The 15,611-nt window shown below is 43.7% G+C and overlaps 1 protein-coding gene across 4 annotated transcripts in view; it reads left to right on the top strand.

The window, feature by feature from the left end:
- Positions 1-14,722, top strand: part of enc2 (ectodermal-neural cortex 2) — a 55,675-nt gene extending 40,953 nt beyond the window's left edge. For all 4 annotated transcript variants that reach the window (XM_083762457.1, XM_083762459.1, XM_083762458.1 and 1 more), the window contains one exon: positions 14,588-14,722. The gene's annotated coding sequence lies outside the window, so the exon portion shown is untranslated. The remainder of the gene's footprint in view (positions 1-14,587) is intronic.
- The last annotated feature ends 889 nt before the right edge of the window (positions 14,723-15,611 follow it).

The raw sequence follows: 15,611 nt of genomic DNA, 5'->3' as shown, positions 1-15,611 counted from the left end.
ACAAAAGAATGCACTATAACGCCCATGTAACGACATGCATACTGACTCTGAGACGGTGAGACCTGAGTTGGAGCTGCCTCGGCTTGAGTCATGTTGCACAACATTCACAGCTCAGAGGTCTCGTTCTGTCTTAATTCTCCACAAATCTCTGTGATTGGAATTTTACTATAATCAGCAGTGTCAATTCCTTGTGCTTATTCTGTTTAATTGTCTAGACACAAAACAACCCGGCCTCTGTATCAAATATATAGGCTATATTTCAAGGCAGCCATAGTGTAAATCACTGGTCATAATGTTAAATGGATAATGGATCTCTTAAAGGCAGGTGGCACAGTGATTGGTTTTGTAACGCCCAAACCTATGCATAATGTGTGGGGTAATGGAGGTGTTTTAGGGACTTAAGCTGTGGCACAATATAACACATTTTACGGGGCCACACCTCTCACACAATACTAAATCCCCAAGTTAAGGAAAAAGGGCCCCTGCCGCAAGATGGAGCCCCCCATATATATATATATATATATAATATATATATAAAAAATAATGTCCTTTCAACACTTCCTCACTCTGTTCCCTGTGGACAGGACACAATCAGTGTGTCCCCCTCGGGCGTTCCAGACTCCACTCTACCACCAGCTGTTCCTTCTGACAGTGTTCTAAAGTGAGGTCTAAGTCCTTTCCCTGCTGACATCCATTAGAACTGGCCTCCCCGGGCGCCCCAATGTGGATGGAAATAGATTCTCGCTGGGGACGCTGTGGGCGTGTTCTCTCCTCCGCGTCATCAGTGCCCATACCCGAGGCGGGGCTGGCGAAAGGGCCTTTCTGTGTGGAGTTTGCATGTTCTCCCCTAGGGTAGGTACCCTCACAGAAAACATGCAAAAAAAATGCAGTAATCCTGGTCTCTAAAACTACCATCCGGGGCGCCTGATGGAGGGGAAAGGAACTGGTTGGAATAACGTGTTCCTTCCACGCGCTACGTCCAACCGGGGAAACTCCTCATGCATAGAAGGACTCCTCATGCATAGAAGGAAGCATCAGGTTAGTCCGCTGCCCCCCCCAGGTTGGCAGAGGAAGTGTAGCGCCCAGGATTACTTTAGATAATTGACACTGGGTGAAGAAATGGGTTGCAAATTTGTGGGATAATTTTCTTTTCTTTTTTAAGAAAAGTAATAATATATTACTGTGAAACAAGAGATATAATATATTATAGCTCCATGGTCACTGAACTAAATACTGGACTCAATCATCACAAGGCACACAATATTTCCATGATATGCATACTAAAATGACTTATTTTAACGAGAAATCAGGAGAAAATCTACTTTGTTATCAACCTTTCTTTATCCCAGCAACAAACTCTCGCGAGATTTGAGGGGAAGAGCAAACCATGCCTACTTAGGAGACTATGTAGTCTATTGCGCCTCTAGTGGATCCAATGAAGTTTGTGCATCTTCATATAGACAATCTTTGGCCTTGGTCTGCCCCGGGGTCTCCTCCCAGTGGGATGTGCCTCGAGGACCTCCCTAGGGAGACGCCCAATCTCTAAGGGGGGTGCCAGCCACCCGTCGAAGAAAACTAATTTCGGAGGAACGATTGCTCGGTAGACGGAGCTTTTCCTTCTGGCTCAACTCTCTTTTCGTCACAACAGTGCGGCACAGCGACTGCAATACCGCCCCTGCCGCTCCGATTCTCCGGCCGATCTCCTTCTCCGTCCTTCCCTCACTTGTGAACAAGATCCTGAGATACTTAAACTCCTTCACCTGGGGTAATGCCTCATTCCCTACCTGGACTGCACAATCCAGTTTCCTGCTAAGAACTGATCCCAGCCTCGGTACACAAAATATGGTATTATTACTGTTTTGGCAGAGTAATACACTACTCGTTACTAGGTCAAATAATATTACAGTAATTTTAAAAGTAACTTGTTACTGCCCAACACTGTTCCTTTCTATACCATCCAACAGCCACCGAGGTAGTCCAATAGTTTTGCCTTCTATTGAAGGTGATTGTGGTGAAATGTTTAGAAAAAGACTTCCATATAAATATGTGTGTGTGTGTGTGTGACATTATGATTTCCAAACACTGAACGGCATCAATATTGCTTAAATTATTAGCACAGCATAATGATGGGGTCCCAACAAAATGCACATTCCATGTTTTAACCACTTAAACCTCTTATGTTATTGAGCGGAGTCCCTCTGGGCTTTATACTTTATTTCTGTTCACGCTTTTTTCTGTGAAGGTTTTCCCAGAATACAGATTCTTGGGTGTAAGTGGTTAATCCGAGAAGTCAAGGCTATACAAAACATGTCTACTTTAATGTGTGTAAGTGTGTGTGCGTCCGTGCTCATGTGTGTGTGTGTGTGTGTGTGTGTGTGTGTGTGTGTGTGTGTGTGTGTGTGTGTGTGTGTGTGTGTGTGCATGCATGATGCAGGTGAGCCTGGGAGTGATGTGATGATGTACAGTGCAGAATAGAAGATGCGTGCAGCCGTGCAGTGTACCATGAGTCAACAACACCCCTCTCCTCCACCCACTTCCTCTCCCTCCATCCATCCATCCTCTTCAATCATCATCTGTTCTCCCCCCCCACCCCTGTGGCTCTCAGCTCCTCTCTCCTTGCCTCTGTCTCCCGTTCTCTCCTCTTTGCTCATCTCCAGTCCTTCAAAAATTCATGTTGTGAAACTGGATTCCCTGAGCAGTTCTCTCTCTCTCTCTCTCTCTCTCTCTCTCTCTCTCTTTCTCTCTCTCCTTCTCCTATTCTCTTTCTCTCTACTCCTCTGTCTATCCCTCTATGTCTCTTTCTCTCTACTCCTCTCTCTCTCACCTTTCTTCTATTTTTTTTCATTGTCTATCGACGGTTGTCTCTACTTGGTTCAATACCCATATTTCATTTACACATTTCACACGTACATATCTGTCTATTTTTATAATCCCTTTTTTTTCACCACACACACATACGCGCCCGTGCACACGTGTGTGTATTTTTAGAGCCTCGTCCAGAGCATGGCTCTGACAAAACAAGCCCAGCTCTGTCAAGACGCCTCCTCTACACTAAAAGAAAAGTTTCAGGAAGACGTGGCTAATCCTCCAGAAAACAAACGTTTGTCACTTCCTCTCTGGTCTGTTGTATTCATTTGTCATCTGTGTGTTGCTTTGTGTACACACAAACACTTCAGTTCCTCTGCCGAGCAAATACATCCATTTTCTTTTTCTTTTTTTTTTACATCATTAACCACTTATGCTCCAGCCTCCATATCGTGGGGAAAGAATGTCACAAATAGCAGATGTAGCTGTGAGATTCTGCTATTTATAGCCTACACACATATATACATATACACACACACACACACACACACACACACACACACACACACACACACACACACACACACACACACACACTAGGGTTAGTAAGAAGAACAATGCTATAGTGACTCGTGTCACAATAGGAACTCCAAAATTGTTTTATCAAGCACGTGTTCTTCAAAAAATTGTGGTGTTCTGAAACTCTGCTCTCGCCACCACTATTCAGCGGTCTGTGATTTTACTATCTCTCTCTCACCTGGTCCGTTACTCCCTTTACCATGTCTCTCTCTCACATGGTCTCTACTCATAAGACCGACTGTCTGTCTGTCTGTCTGTCTGTCTGTCTGTCTCTCTCTCTTGCGCTCGCTCTTTCACTCTCTCTTAAAGAAAAAGCACTCCACCAGACTGGTGGTGCTCTAGATTAACGGCTACAGTGATTTACTGTTTATCGTGATTCCTAGAGATGAATGGATCGGACAATTGATCGAGGGGATCAGTCGATCATTGACGGCCGTATGGATCATTCTTTATGGGTGGATCTGTGGAATGTGTGGATGGATGGATGGATGGATTGATGACTAAATGATGGGTGAACGTCGCTGCATGGAGGCAAGATGGATGGGGTAACAGCAGCCTGTACTGACAGGCTGATTAACGAAGCGATCGATGGATGTGTGTTCTGATGGATGAAGTTCTGTAGATGTTGAAGACAGTGCTTCTCAAAGACGTTCACGTCCCGAAATTGATACGTATTCGACCTTTATCGACTGTGGATTTTTTTTTTTTGCATTACTAATTCTACATACTTCTATATACTGTAGGTGGGTAGATAACTGAACCACTTTCAGACCGGCATGCATTCCCACTTTGGGCATGTCGGTATAGGACGAACCTCCTATATTAAAATTGGAACACGACCACGTCACTCTGACTATTATGTTATACTTTAGCTATAAAAAAAAGCAGATCTACAAGCTCATAGCGCTGCACTCGGTGCCGAGCTACGAGCTTGTAGGTCTGCTATTTTTGAAAAATCTTGAAAATGCAGCACAAATCTTTGAATATATATGCTATCAGAGCGAACGTTTTTAACTCAAAATTTGCTTCTGGGGGGGTCCCTGGAACAACATATTTTCAGATGGGGGTTGGCGGCCAATTACATATAATTCTGGGGGTCCTTCACATGAAAAAGGTTGAGCACCACTGACATAAAAACATCGTGATTTAGAAGACATTTCTAGAATCGGCCTAAATGAGTTAAGATCCACCCGGGTCCGACTGACACGTTGTGTACTAGTAGCCCTTATAAAAGGGAGTGCTGGACTCCTACGCATTCAGAGTGAGGATAACAAGCACATCACCAGGCCATTAGCCTGGCCTGCTCATATCAGACCACACAGCAGCATCTGCTGCACAAAGTCATCATTTATTCAACACCAAAACAAAAGGCAATGCCAGGAATTTAGAAGACGTCCTAATAACCGTGGTTATTAATCCATTTGTAACACCTGTGGCTGCAAGGTAAAACCACTTGAGTTTCCTCAATATAATAAAAAAAAAGAACCGGAGCATTCTGAAATGCAGGTTCTTCTCTATGGAGAGTGTTTTCTAAATGGCGAGACACGGAGAGGGAAAAGGAGTGGGTGAATGAAGAGTGGTTGAAAGAGTCAAGGGAGCGATACAATGAGAAGCTCAGGCCCTAGTGTGAAGCTTTTTTTACTCTCAATAGTGTACTTCAGTGGATCTAGTATTCAGAATTCAAAAGTGCAAGTTAATTTTCTTTATATCAATGCATTGCTGAATTGATATTTAGAACATTTACAAAAGTATTTATAATTTTTCTTTTGTGAAAATAGCCAATCTACAAGCTCACTTATTTCTTCGTTAATTCATAATATAGTTTTTGAGTCAAGGAACTGGTGTCAAATGTAGAATATTATTAAATATTATTTCTATTTCAACTGTAATGGAGAGATAGTTGTGTGCTTTAAACTGAAAACAGCACTAGCACGTTATTCAACCATTTGAATGTTAGCAGCTCATTGACTCATTGTTCTTTCCAACATATGTGTTTGGGTAGCAATAATTATTGTGGTAAAGGCAAGAAAAGGGTACTTCAAGGAACAAAGCAGTGTTCTCTGTCTGCAGCCTGGTTGTTTGAGCACGGCGCGAATGCACGCACAATAGAGAGCCGCCTGCTCTAGTTGGGGGAAGAAGAAGGGAGAAGAAGAAACAAAAGAAGCACTTGCTGCAACAACGGCACAAACAGATCTGACTCGCTTAAAGTCTCGAGTGACAGTGTGTGCGAGAACAAAGACTAGACTAATTGAGATTTGTGCACTTTTGTCAAGTGACAGAGAGGGGTTCAGACGAACGTGACTGAGTGGCTACTGGCTGTCTGCCTGACTGTCTGTGTTGCCAGATTTTGCGAGATAAATTAGCCACCAGGTCTATGAAAACGATTGAGCCCAAAAGACTAACTGCCAAACTATAGGCCACACAGCTATAGGTTCACATGGACATGGTCCAATGGTCCATGGACAAATGGATGCGTATTCATTTGGGTCCTTGACATGCAAATGTTTGAGAACCACCGGGTTAAACAACATTAGGAAACGAGCAAGCAACTACGCTTGTAGGTTGTATGAATTTGAAACCTGTAAGTAACAGAAACAAGCCAAAATAGAAAAACGCAAACCTTCCGCAACAACCAATATTTAAAAGCGACTTTACAGTGTGTCATTAATGTCGATAATAAGCAGACATGGCAACAGTGCTGACTGTCTGTCTGTAATTATTTGAGATAACAACAATTATTGAAAATGTCCATACATATATTATATAAAAAATAATAATCTAAATTAGCAGAAATAGCAGTTATACAAGCTTACAAGTCAGTAGTGTTGTAAGCTTGTAGATCCGCTATTTCCTCTATATTGTTGTTATTGTAATTTGTGATTACGAAGTCTAAAAGGCAAAAATAAATACAAATTGTAACGTTCCAATGTTCAATGCAAAAAAAACCCACTCGTGTGACAATTAATCGTCAACTTAAATGTGTAATGGTGACAGCCCTACTGTCTGTCTGTCTGACTGTCTGTAGGACGCTGACTAAAGGAGCAGCCAGTGTTGTGTAAACAGAAATGTAGGGAATGGAACTTGACCTGACACCACTCCACATTCCTGTCTGTTGCATGTTCAGCTGAGCTGATGTCATTGTTGTTTCTGACTGTCCCGTTCCCCGGAAAGAGGAGAAAGAGAAATAGAGAGGGTGGAGGGGAGAGGGAGACAGAGCACTCCACCATCTGGTGGAGGGCTCTCGCTGCCACAAGTGCAATGTCAATGAGTGAAGCTTTTAACTTGAAAGCCTGGCTGGAAACCGTTGAGTCAGGAAGTCAAAATCCGCTATGTAACATGTCCCACGTTTGTCATTTAATCCACCCAAAATATACTTTTTGTAAGCGATTTTAGAGTTTAGATAAATCAGACGCAAACCAAGCTTGTTTTTGGCCAAAAAGAAGAATCCGAGATATTTACGGCATATGCCAGCGGATTTTAGATTTTGTTCACAACCAGCTCTACTGTACGAGCTCCAGCGATTCCAACAAACAACAGCTTGTAAACAAGCTCATTCACCAGCTGTGCTAATCATCCCGTTGCAAATGGGGCTAACATCTGCCCCATTTGTAAGCCTGAGTCTAATTAGTATTCCAGTGGTGCCTGCATATCATGCCAACTCTCGCCACCTCGGTCAGTGTGCTATGCTATGCTATGCTAGCCACTCCTTCCACGTGAGGTAAGCTAGCTACTATAATGGTCAGTGCTGGTGTTTGAGAATAGAGCACCGAAGTCCTGACGTCACTCGCTCGTCCCCTCGATTTCCCTGGTTCACGGAAGTAATTTCTCTATGGAGAATAACATGGGGTCATCTTAAAATCGTTTCATATAGGCGTTGTGGTCCAAAAATAAACAAGCTGTCTTGGCGTTATTGTCAGGGAGGTGTCTCTGTATCGTTTGCGACACTCAGTCACTCATATTATATGATACAGTCCGTTTCTAGCGAAACATTTACTAATTGCGTTTTCTCTCAGCCAGGTGATTCTTCATAACCATATGAGTGAAGCAGCCTGGATGATTTGTTTATTTTACTTATTAACAGTTATTATATCTAAAATCCCTCTATGGGGATTACAATGCAAATAGTACATGAACCCGTGGATTTGTCAGACTTCGGTGCTCTATGCCAGTTGTAGCTTCATGATGAATAATATAATAATGATAACATATGATATAAATAATATAATGGTCAGTACTGGTGTTTGGGCACGCCAGTTGTAGCTTCATGATAAAGCAGTGCTTCTCAAACCTTTCCGTGCCAAGGGCCCCCAAAATTCTATGTGTGTTTGCGTGCGTGTGTTCGTGTGCATGCATGCGCGTGTGTGGCATTGAGACGAGGCGGCATCCATTACACACACACACACACACACACACACAAGCAGGATGATATTCAGACAGCATGGCAGCCAAGCTGACTGAGGATGGTTGCTGTTGTCCTGGTGGGCAGTGTGGTGCTGCCAACTCTGTTCTGTGTGGGCAGCTGTGATGCCATGCTGCCATGGACGATGATGGTGATGATGTAGGGCCTGGAAAGCATTTAGTCTAACGGCTCTGCTCGGCTCTCTCAATCACTCCAATGACATGTGAGCTATTTGTTTAATTTAATTCATGCTTCACAGGTTCAGGTTTTCGTTCACTAATATATCTTGTCGTATATTAAATTAATAAAGACTTTAATAATTTAATATACAACTAACCACACATAGTGACAGTTGCTTGCAAGTTATGTGCGTGCGTGTGTGGGAGGGGGGGGGGGGGGGGGGGGTGGTGAGGTGGGCAACGAGGCGAGTGGGGGAAACTTTTATTGGCTTTCCATCATGTAACTATGGTTTCCATATACGTTGTTTGGTCGTATTGCAGTTGTTCATGTCATCAAAACGAGGGCGAGGCTTGATTTCATGGGGCTTGCCAGAGTGATTTCAGCCGTCACATTTATCAACGCTATAGGAACGGAATTAAGCAAGGATCAGCTGTTTGCGATCACTTCATAAATGCCGTGCCGACGTGAACGTACGGCAACACCCACGCTCTAATTTGAGGCCGAATTTACACTCCATTGATAAATGAGGGCCTAAAAGGGGAACTATGGAGATAAAAATAAAAGGTTTCTGCTCGATAGACAATATGAAGCTCTTTTAGAATGTATAAAGCCTCTCTCACACACACACACACACACACACACACACACAGCCTATTTCCATAGCTCATAATTTCCACTCCTCATTTTCCTGCTCCTAAAAAGCTGCTTTGGTAGATTGGTGTCATATTCTACATAATTGAACCAATTTGAGCTGGCTCCATGCTTATGGCTTTACGCCTGCAGATTGCTATGCTAATACTTGACAGTAGATTAGCCCATGGCTTATGACACATAGGCCCAAACCAGCACATTATAAGCTTCTTAAAGTTCAGTTGCAGTGTATCTGGAGAGGGAGGGAGAGAGAGCGAGAGAGCTAGGGATAGAAGTTATATGATCTTGACTTTTGTATTCAGATGGGTTTATTTTTGTGCACAAGTTTAAAAAGTCAGCCACTCATAACCTCAAGTCTTAAGCATCCCTTCGTGTGTACTGTAGTTGAAGATTAGATGTTTGACAACGTGAGTGCGTGCGTGTACTTGCGTGCGCAGCTTGTGTGTGTGTGCGTCTGCAAATGATGTCTGTGCATGGCTACAGTCTGTGCATGGCTACAGTCTGTGTGGATTGGGTGGAGAGAAAATAGAGAAAGAGAGTTCCCAGAGTTGATGAATGTACAACCAGAATCTGGTTCTCCCAGTCCCGGCAGAATAGTTCTGGAGCAACGGATTGTGTGGCATTGCTCATTCCCTGATGGAGGGTAGCTACTGGGACGTAAGTCGGGACTTGATCACCCCGGCTGGGTCGCCTGAGTGAGGGGTATACTGTTGGTAGACCCGAAACCCTGTTGACCTCAGGATACATCACTGAGGAATGAGGATACGTCCCAGGTGCATTCATGTGATGTATTTTTAGTTATACGTATCTATGTACTACAGTGTACAGAATACAGACACTAGTATTTAAATGTTGATAGAAATGATTTACAAAATGTTAATGTCTTGGCTATATAGCCAGGGGAGGGGGTTACAGAAATAATACAGCTTGTAAGATAATGGGGGGGTTTTCTTAGTCTTCTGCACTGATGGGGGTGTTTACGGTTTGAGGTCGACTGACCAGTCTGAAAACTCACTTGTACTCCTTGACGTTCGAACATGCTGACTAAGAGTTGCTGTTTCCACTGCATTATGTCTTTATGTTGCCTTTGCTCTCAATATTTTAGCTTTTTTTTTTTGGCACTGAATGTACAGCACTTCGGTTCAACACTGTTGTTTTAAATGTGCTTTATAAACAAAGTGGATTGGATGCATGCTATTTTCAGAGCGCAGCACCCGGGGTCCCGGGCGTGCGCAACCAAACATAAAATTACTTTTAGTTCTACTGGATCTTTTCTCCACTATAGAGCATCGCAGTCCCGCCCCCTCGAGAGACCTGGAAAAGAATTCCCCGTTCATTTTCCTCATATACTTTTTAAAAAGTATTTATTTAAAGACGTTCACGCTGCGGACAAAGCCAACTCAAGTTGTGACACATCATGAAAATAAACACAATGTTTGGGCCAAACAAATAATTAGAAAGAAGAAAAAAACAGCAGGTTACAACACCTTTTTTTTGTTGTTTTTATTCTTTGTAATTATTTGTTTGGTCCAAAAGTTGTCATGATTTGTCACAACTCGAGTTGGCTTTGTATGATGTGGTATTTATTTAAAGACCTTATAAGGACTTTAAATAAATACTTTATGAAATGTCTATGGGAAAAATGCATTGGGAATTATTTCCTGGGCCTGGCGTCATCATGAACGGGGGCAGGACTGCGACGCTCTATTGTACCTCCTTAACATTTTTGTCTACTTTTTATTTAGCTTAGATTTTAATTCGTTTTTGTCAGTGGAAAAGGTAGTCGACGAACATTTTTGGTCACAGTTTTAGCCAACAAAATCAACACTGCTCCTGAGCTACCAGGACCAGTCCTACACTCATTTCCTTCACAACAAGAAGGAACCATCCAAATGATGGCATTAAGAAATCAGCTGAGTGTTGGAAATGTCAGGACGCAGCGTGGATTCACTCTGAAAGCTTCTTGGAAACAAGCGTCACAACTGTCTCTTTTTCCCCTTTTGCCTAGAGAGGCTGTCCATACTGGCTATATGCACTATTATGCAGACTGCCCATGCACTGCAGTGATGCAGAGGTGATCCTGACTGCTGTCATGGTTGTAATGAGGGAATGGAAGAGAAGACTCTCTGGGGAGTCCTTTGTTGTAGAACCTGGTAAAGTTGCTTCATATCGTTGCTGTCGGGCAGAAACCTCTCATGTCCATATTCTAACTTTGTGTGTGTGTGTGTGTGTGTGTGTGTGTTATTTATTCTCTCGTAAATGAACCCCTTGATACTACAGCATCACACACAACCCGTTTTGAACTTGTCGATCTGCTACTTTTGCCATTTTTGATATTGAATCCTGAAAAGTAACGGCTTATTACATAAGAGGTTTTCACCCGACAGATAGATAAACTAGAAGAAGTGCCCCTCGGGGCACAGGTCTCCACCAGGATTGATATTGGGATAAAATCTGAAGGAGTAATATAAAAAAGTGTAGGGAGTGTGCATACAACGTTTCACGCAGATCGGTGCAGTTATATGTGAAGACGCGACTTGGCCTGTTCTAGCGCCACCATGAGGCTGATTTGAAAACTGTCATGTGTTATTTCTTCCGCAGCCTAGTGGGAATATGTGTGCATAGTTTCACCGCAATCTGACACTGCGATGATGAGTTGCGGCATTTTGTACAAAGCAGCTACTCCTGAGAACTTTGGATGCCAATCTTAGCCAATCAGGTTGGAATATGAGAAATCAAACAACCCTGTCACATGACTATAGAGATCATGTGTACCGATTTGCGCGAAATCTGGATAAAATCTGAAGGAGTAATATAAGAAAATGTGTTTTACATATGTCGCCCACCTGGTGGCGCTATAAAGAGCAGATGTGAAAAATTCCAGGCAAAGGTTTTTCCTTGGCCTCTAGGGAGTGTGCATACAAGGTTTTACACAGTTCGGTGCAGTTATAGGCAAAAACATGAATCGGCCAGTTATAGGCCACCATGAGGCGAGTTGAACATTTTCAAGTGGCATTTCTTCCTCAGCGGCCTAGTGGGAATGTGCGTGCAAAATGTCACGGAAATCACACGTGTTCATGATTTGCTGCATTTTGTCGGAACCAATGCAGCTGGGGTTCAAGTGGTTAAAACCTCAGGGATCTGGTAGAAGAAACGGAGAGAGAGAGAGAGAGAGAGAGAGATGTGGGATGGCCAGGAGGGGAGGATTACTGGGGAGAGGAGAAATGAGAAGGGGATCTAATAGAGAGAGCTGTAATCTACTTAAAAACACACCCGCTGGAGAGCATGGGATAGAGAGAGGTAGTGACTCGTGAGGCACATCAGAGAGAGAGATACAGGAGAGGAGAGGTAGTGAGACACATCAGAGAGACAGGAGAGGGGAGGTAGTGAGACACATCAGAGAGACAGGAGAGGGGAGGCAGTGAGACACATCAGAGAGACAGGAGAGGAGAGGTAGTGAGACACATCAGAGAGACAGGAGAGGGGAGGTAGTGAGACACATCAGAGAGACAGGAGAGGGGAGGTAGTGAGACACATCAGAGAGACAGGAGAGGGGAGGTAGTGAGACACATCAGAGAGACAGGAGAGGGGAGGCAGTGAGACACATCAGAGAGACAGGAGAGGAGAGGTAGTGAGACACATCAGAGAGACAGGAGAGGGGAGGTAGTGAGACACATCAGAGAGACAGGAGAGGAGAGGTAGTGAGACACATCAGAGAGACAGGAGAGGGGAGGTAGTGAGACACATCAGAGAGACAGGAGAGGAGAGGTAGTGAGACACATCAGAGAGACAGGAGAGGGGAGGCAGTGAGACACATCAGAGAGACAGGAGAGGAGAGGTAGTGAGACACATCAGAGAGGAGAGGAGAGGGGAGGTAGTGAGACACATCAGAGAGACAGGAGAGGGGAGGCAGTGAGACACATCAGAGAGACAGGAGAGGAGAGGCAGTGAGACACATCAGAGAGACAGGAGAGGGGAGGCAGTGAGACACATCAGAGAGACAGGAGAGGAGAGGTAGTGAGACACATCAGAGAGACAGGAGAGGGGAGGCAGTGAGACACATCAGAGAGACAGGAGAGGGGAGGTAGTGAGACACATCAGAGAGACAGGAGAGGGGAGGCAGTGAGACACATCAGAGAGACAGGAGAGGGGAGGCAGTGAGACACATCAGAGAGACAGGAGAGGGGAGGCAGTGAGACACATCAGAGAGACAGGAGAGGAGAGGTAGTGAGACACATCAGAGAGACAGGAGAGGGGAGGCAGTGAAAACTACTTTGTGGTCCTATCTGATTGCATTAAGCGACGTTAAAATCACTTTGCCACTTACTTTGCCACTCACTTTATGCATGCACACACACTATAGAAAAATGCCATTGTCCAAAACTTTTCAGGGTTCAAATGCAAAAGTAGCAGATCGACAAGCTCAAAACATGTCCCTTCACAAGCTTTTATCTGGGTTACTGTGACGCTGTAGTATGATTAAGTAGTGTTTAATAACAAAACAACAAACAGAATATGGAGATAAGAGGTTTCTGCCCGACAGCAATGATATACTGTAGGTAGGGCTTAAGTGTTTAAGTGTAATTTGGAGGTACTAGTAACCTACGCTGAAGTCATCAGAGGACATTGTTTTAGTGTATTCTTCAGTTACAGTATACAGTCAATATCAGCACTTAACTTACTGTTGGGATTTTGAATGAACTAAACAGAATTTGGACAGTGCATTTACGTGTGTGTGTGTGTGTGTGTGTGTGTGTGTGTGTGTGTGTGTGTGTGTGTGTGTGTGTGTGTGTGTGTGTGTGTGCGTGCGTGCATAGTGGATAATAGCTCTCTGAGCACGGATCATTTACACTGTATGGAGACTGCTGACAAAGGGCATGCTGGGGAGTGGGTTGTGCGTGTGTGTGTGTGTGTGTGTGTTGTTTAGGGGAAGAGAGAGGCAGACAGGAAGTATGCGTGTTTGCGATGGAAAGCATGCAGAAGAACGAAGGCTTTCTTTTATGCCTGTGGCACAAAAACCAAAGGAATGCATCTTACGCCTGTACTGTACGATATCTGCTGGTGTGTGTGTGTGTGTGTGTGTGTGTGTGTGTGTGTGTGTGTGTGTGTGTGTGTGTGTGTGTGTGTGTGTGTGTGTGTGTGTGTGTGTGTGTGTTCACTGTTCAGAAAGCAAAGAAGCAAACGAAGCAAACAAGGCAAAGGTCTCAAGATGAAATTTGAGAATTTTTTTCTCTTTTTCACAAATGCCTCTCTCTCTCTATCTCTCTCTCTCTCATTTATTTCGTCTATTGAAGAACAGAGGATGAGATATCAATGTAGCATTTGGAGCTCTGAGATTCTGGTCCTACACAAGAAAAGGATTGTTCTCCAGTTTGGCTTAGGGATTAGAAATAGTCACGTCTTATTTACACTTACGTAGTTGCGCGCTTGTGCCGTGCACCGAAACATAGCTGAGCTTCACCTTTGAGGAAGCTTCATGAAATATCCGCCACTCCTCTATACCATCACAGAGCTAGGATATACCGTAGGCACTGCTTATCTTTGGCAGCTTATAGGACATACAGTATGCATATAGGTTGGTTGTACGAGGCAGACATTGACAGATATTTCTGATTTAGTTTTAGTCAGTCTTTTGAATAAAATTCCATTTAGTTTTACTGAAATGTATTTTGGCGGGCCGAAATTTATACTAATTTTATACTACCGAAAATAGCAGATCTACAAGCTCACAACATCTCTGCGACACGTTGTGAGCGAGAGTGACACCTGCACACACAAAACATAAAATTACTTTTAGTTCTACTGGAACTCTTCTCCACTAGTCCCTTCCTAACATTTCAGTCTAGTTTCTATTTGTTGACAAAATTCTCAGTATATTTAGTCATAGTTTTAGTCATCATAGCTTAGTTTTTATTCAGTTTTTGTCAGTGAAAGAAGAAATCAACACATTCCCTCTCTCTCTCTCTCTTTCAGGTGGTGTGTTGTCCATTTCGAGGGGCACAGACGTGTGAGGACTCCATTCTTCAGTCTGACAGACAACTTTTGGGGGCATGTCTAATCTTCACACGGGACGCACCTCCTGTTCCTCCCCGTGTCGGCATGGCGACAGTAGCCTGGTTAATAAACCAGACTAATATCGCATGGACCGCAGGATATTAGTCTGGGGAGGCTCAGCTTGGATTTCATTTCCAGGGAAACATTTTCTCTTTGACGCAATTGGTCAGAGCTACTGTCAGTCAAAGGTCTCAAGCATTGAAAGTCACTGTACCAAAGCCCGCCCATATTGCATACCGTGTCCCGATTGGCCGCCCACATTCTCTGGTGTAGGAAATGGGCGTACAATTGAGCCTCTCCAGACCGAAATCCGCCGGCAGGCAATTTATTTTTGCCAACGGCTGATTCGGTCTGGTTTATTAACCAGGCTATGGCGACAGGACCCGACGACGACAGAGCCAATTGTAACTGTTGCCAAAATCAGTCCAATCAGAAAACTCACAACTCTGAGTGGTGGTGGGGAGGGCGGCTAATGGACCAGTCACAGACCAGGATCAAATGCCATTGGCTAAGATATTTACAAAGCTTCCTCCCCTTGCATTAAAAAGCACAACGAGAGGATTCTTCTCGACACAACGCTTCCTGAGCTGATGCTTCTCCAACCGGTGGTGGACGTACATTTACTTCAGTACTGTACTTACATACAATTTGTTTTTTACAAGCTGATGACTTTTACTCCGATAAATGTTAAATAGGAATATTTATACTTTTGAGTATTTATACCTTTGGCATTTCTAGAAAGAGACTCTTGGGACTGAAACTTACCAAATTATATTGAATGAACTGAATGACAGTAGCCATAGTCTTTTGAATACAATTTCATTTACCGTAGTATTAATCATCTGAAATTGTTTAGTTTCAGTCTAGTTTTAGTCGACTGAATCCACAGTTGATTTTGTCGCGCTCTGATTTTCAGAGCGCGACACCCGAGTGCAACCAAACA

Source organism: Protomyctophum parallelum (assembly GCF_964188405.1).
Source record: "Protomyctophum parallelum genome assembly, chromosome: 4".
NCBI lineage: Eukaryota > Metazoa > Chordata > Actinopteri > Myctophiformes > Myctophidae > Protomyctophum > Protomyctophum parallelum.
The sequence above is the reverse complement of the archived record's forward strand: the minus strand, read 5'-3'. Positions and strand labels throughout refer to the sequence as shown.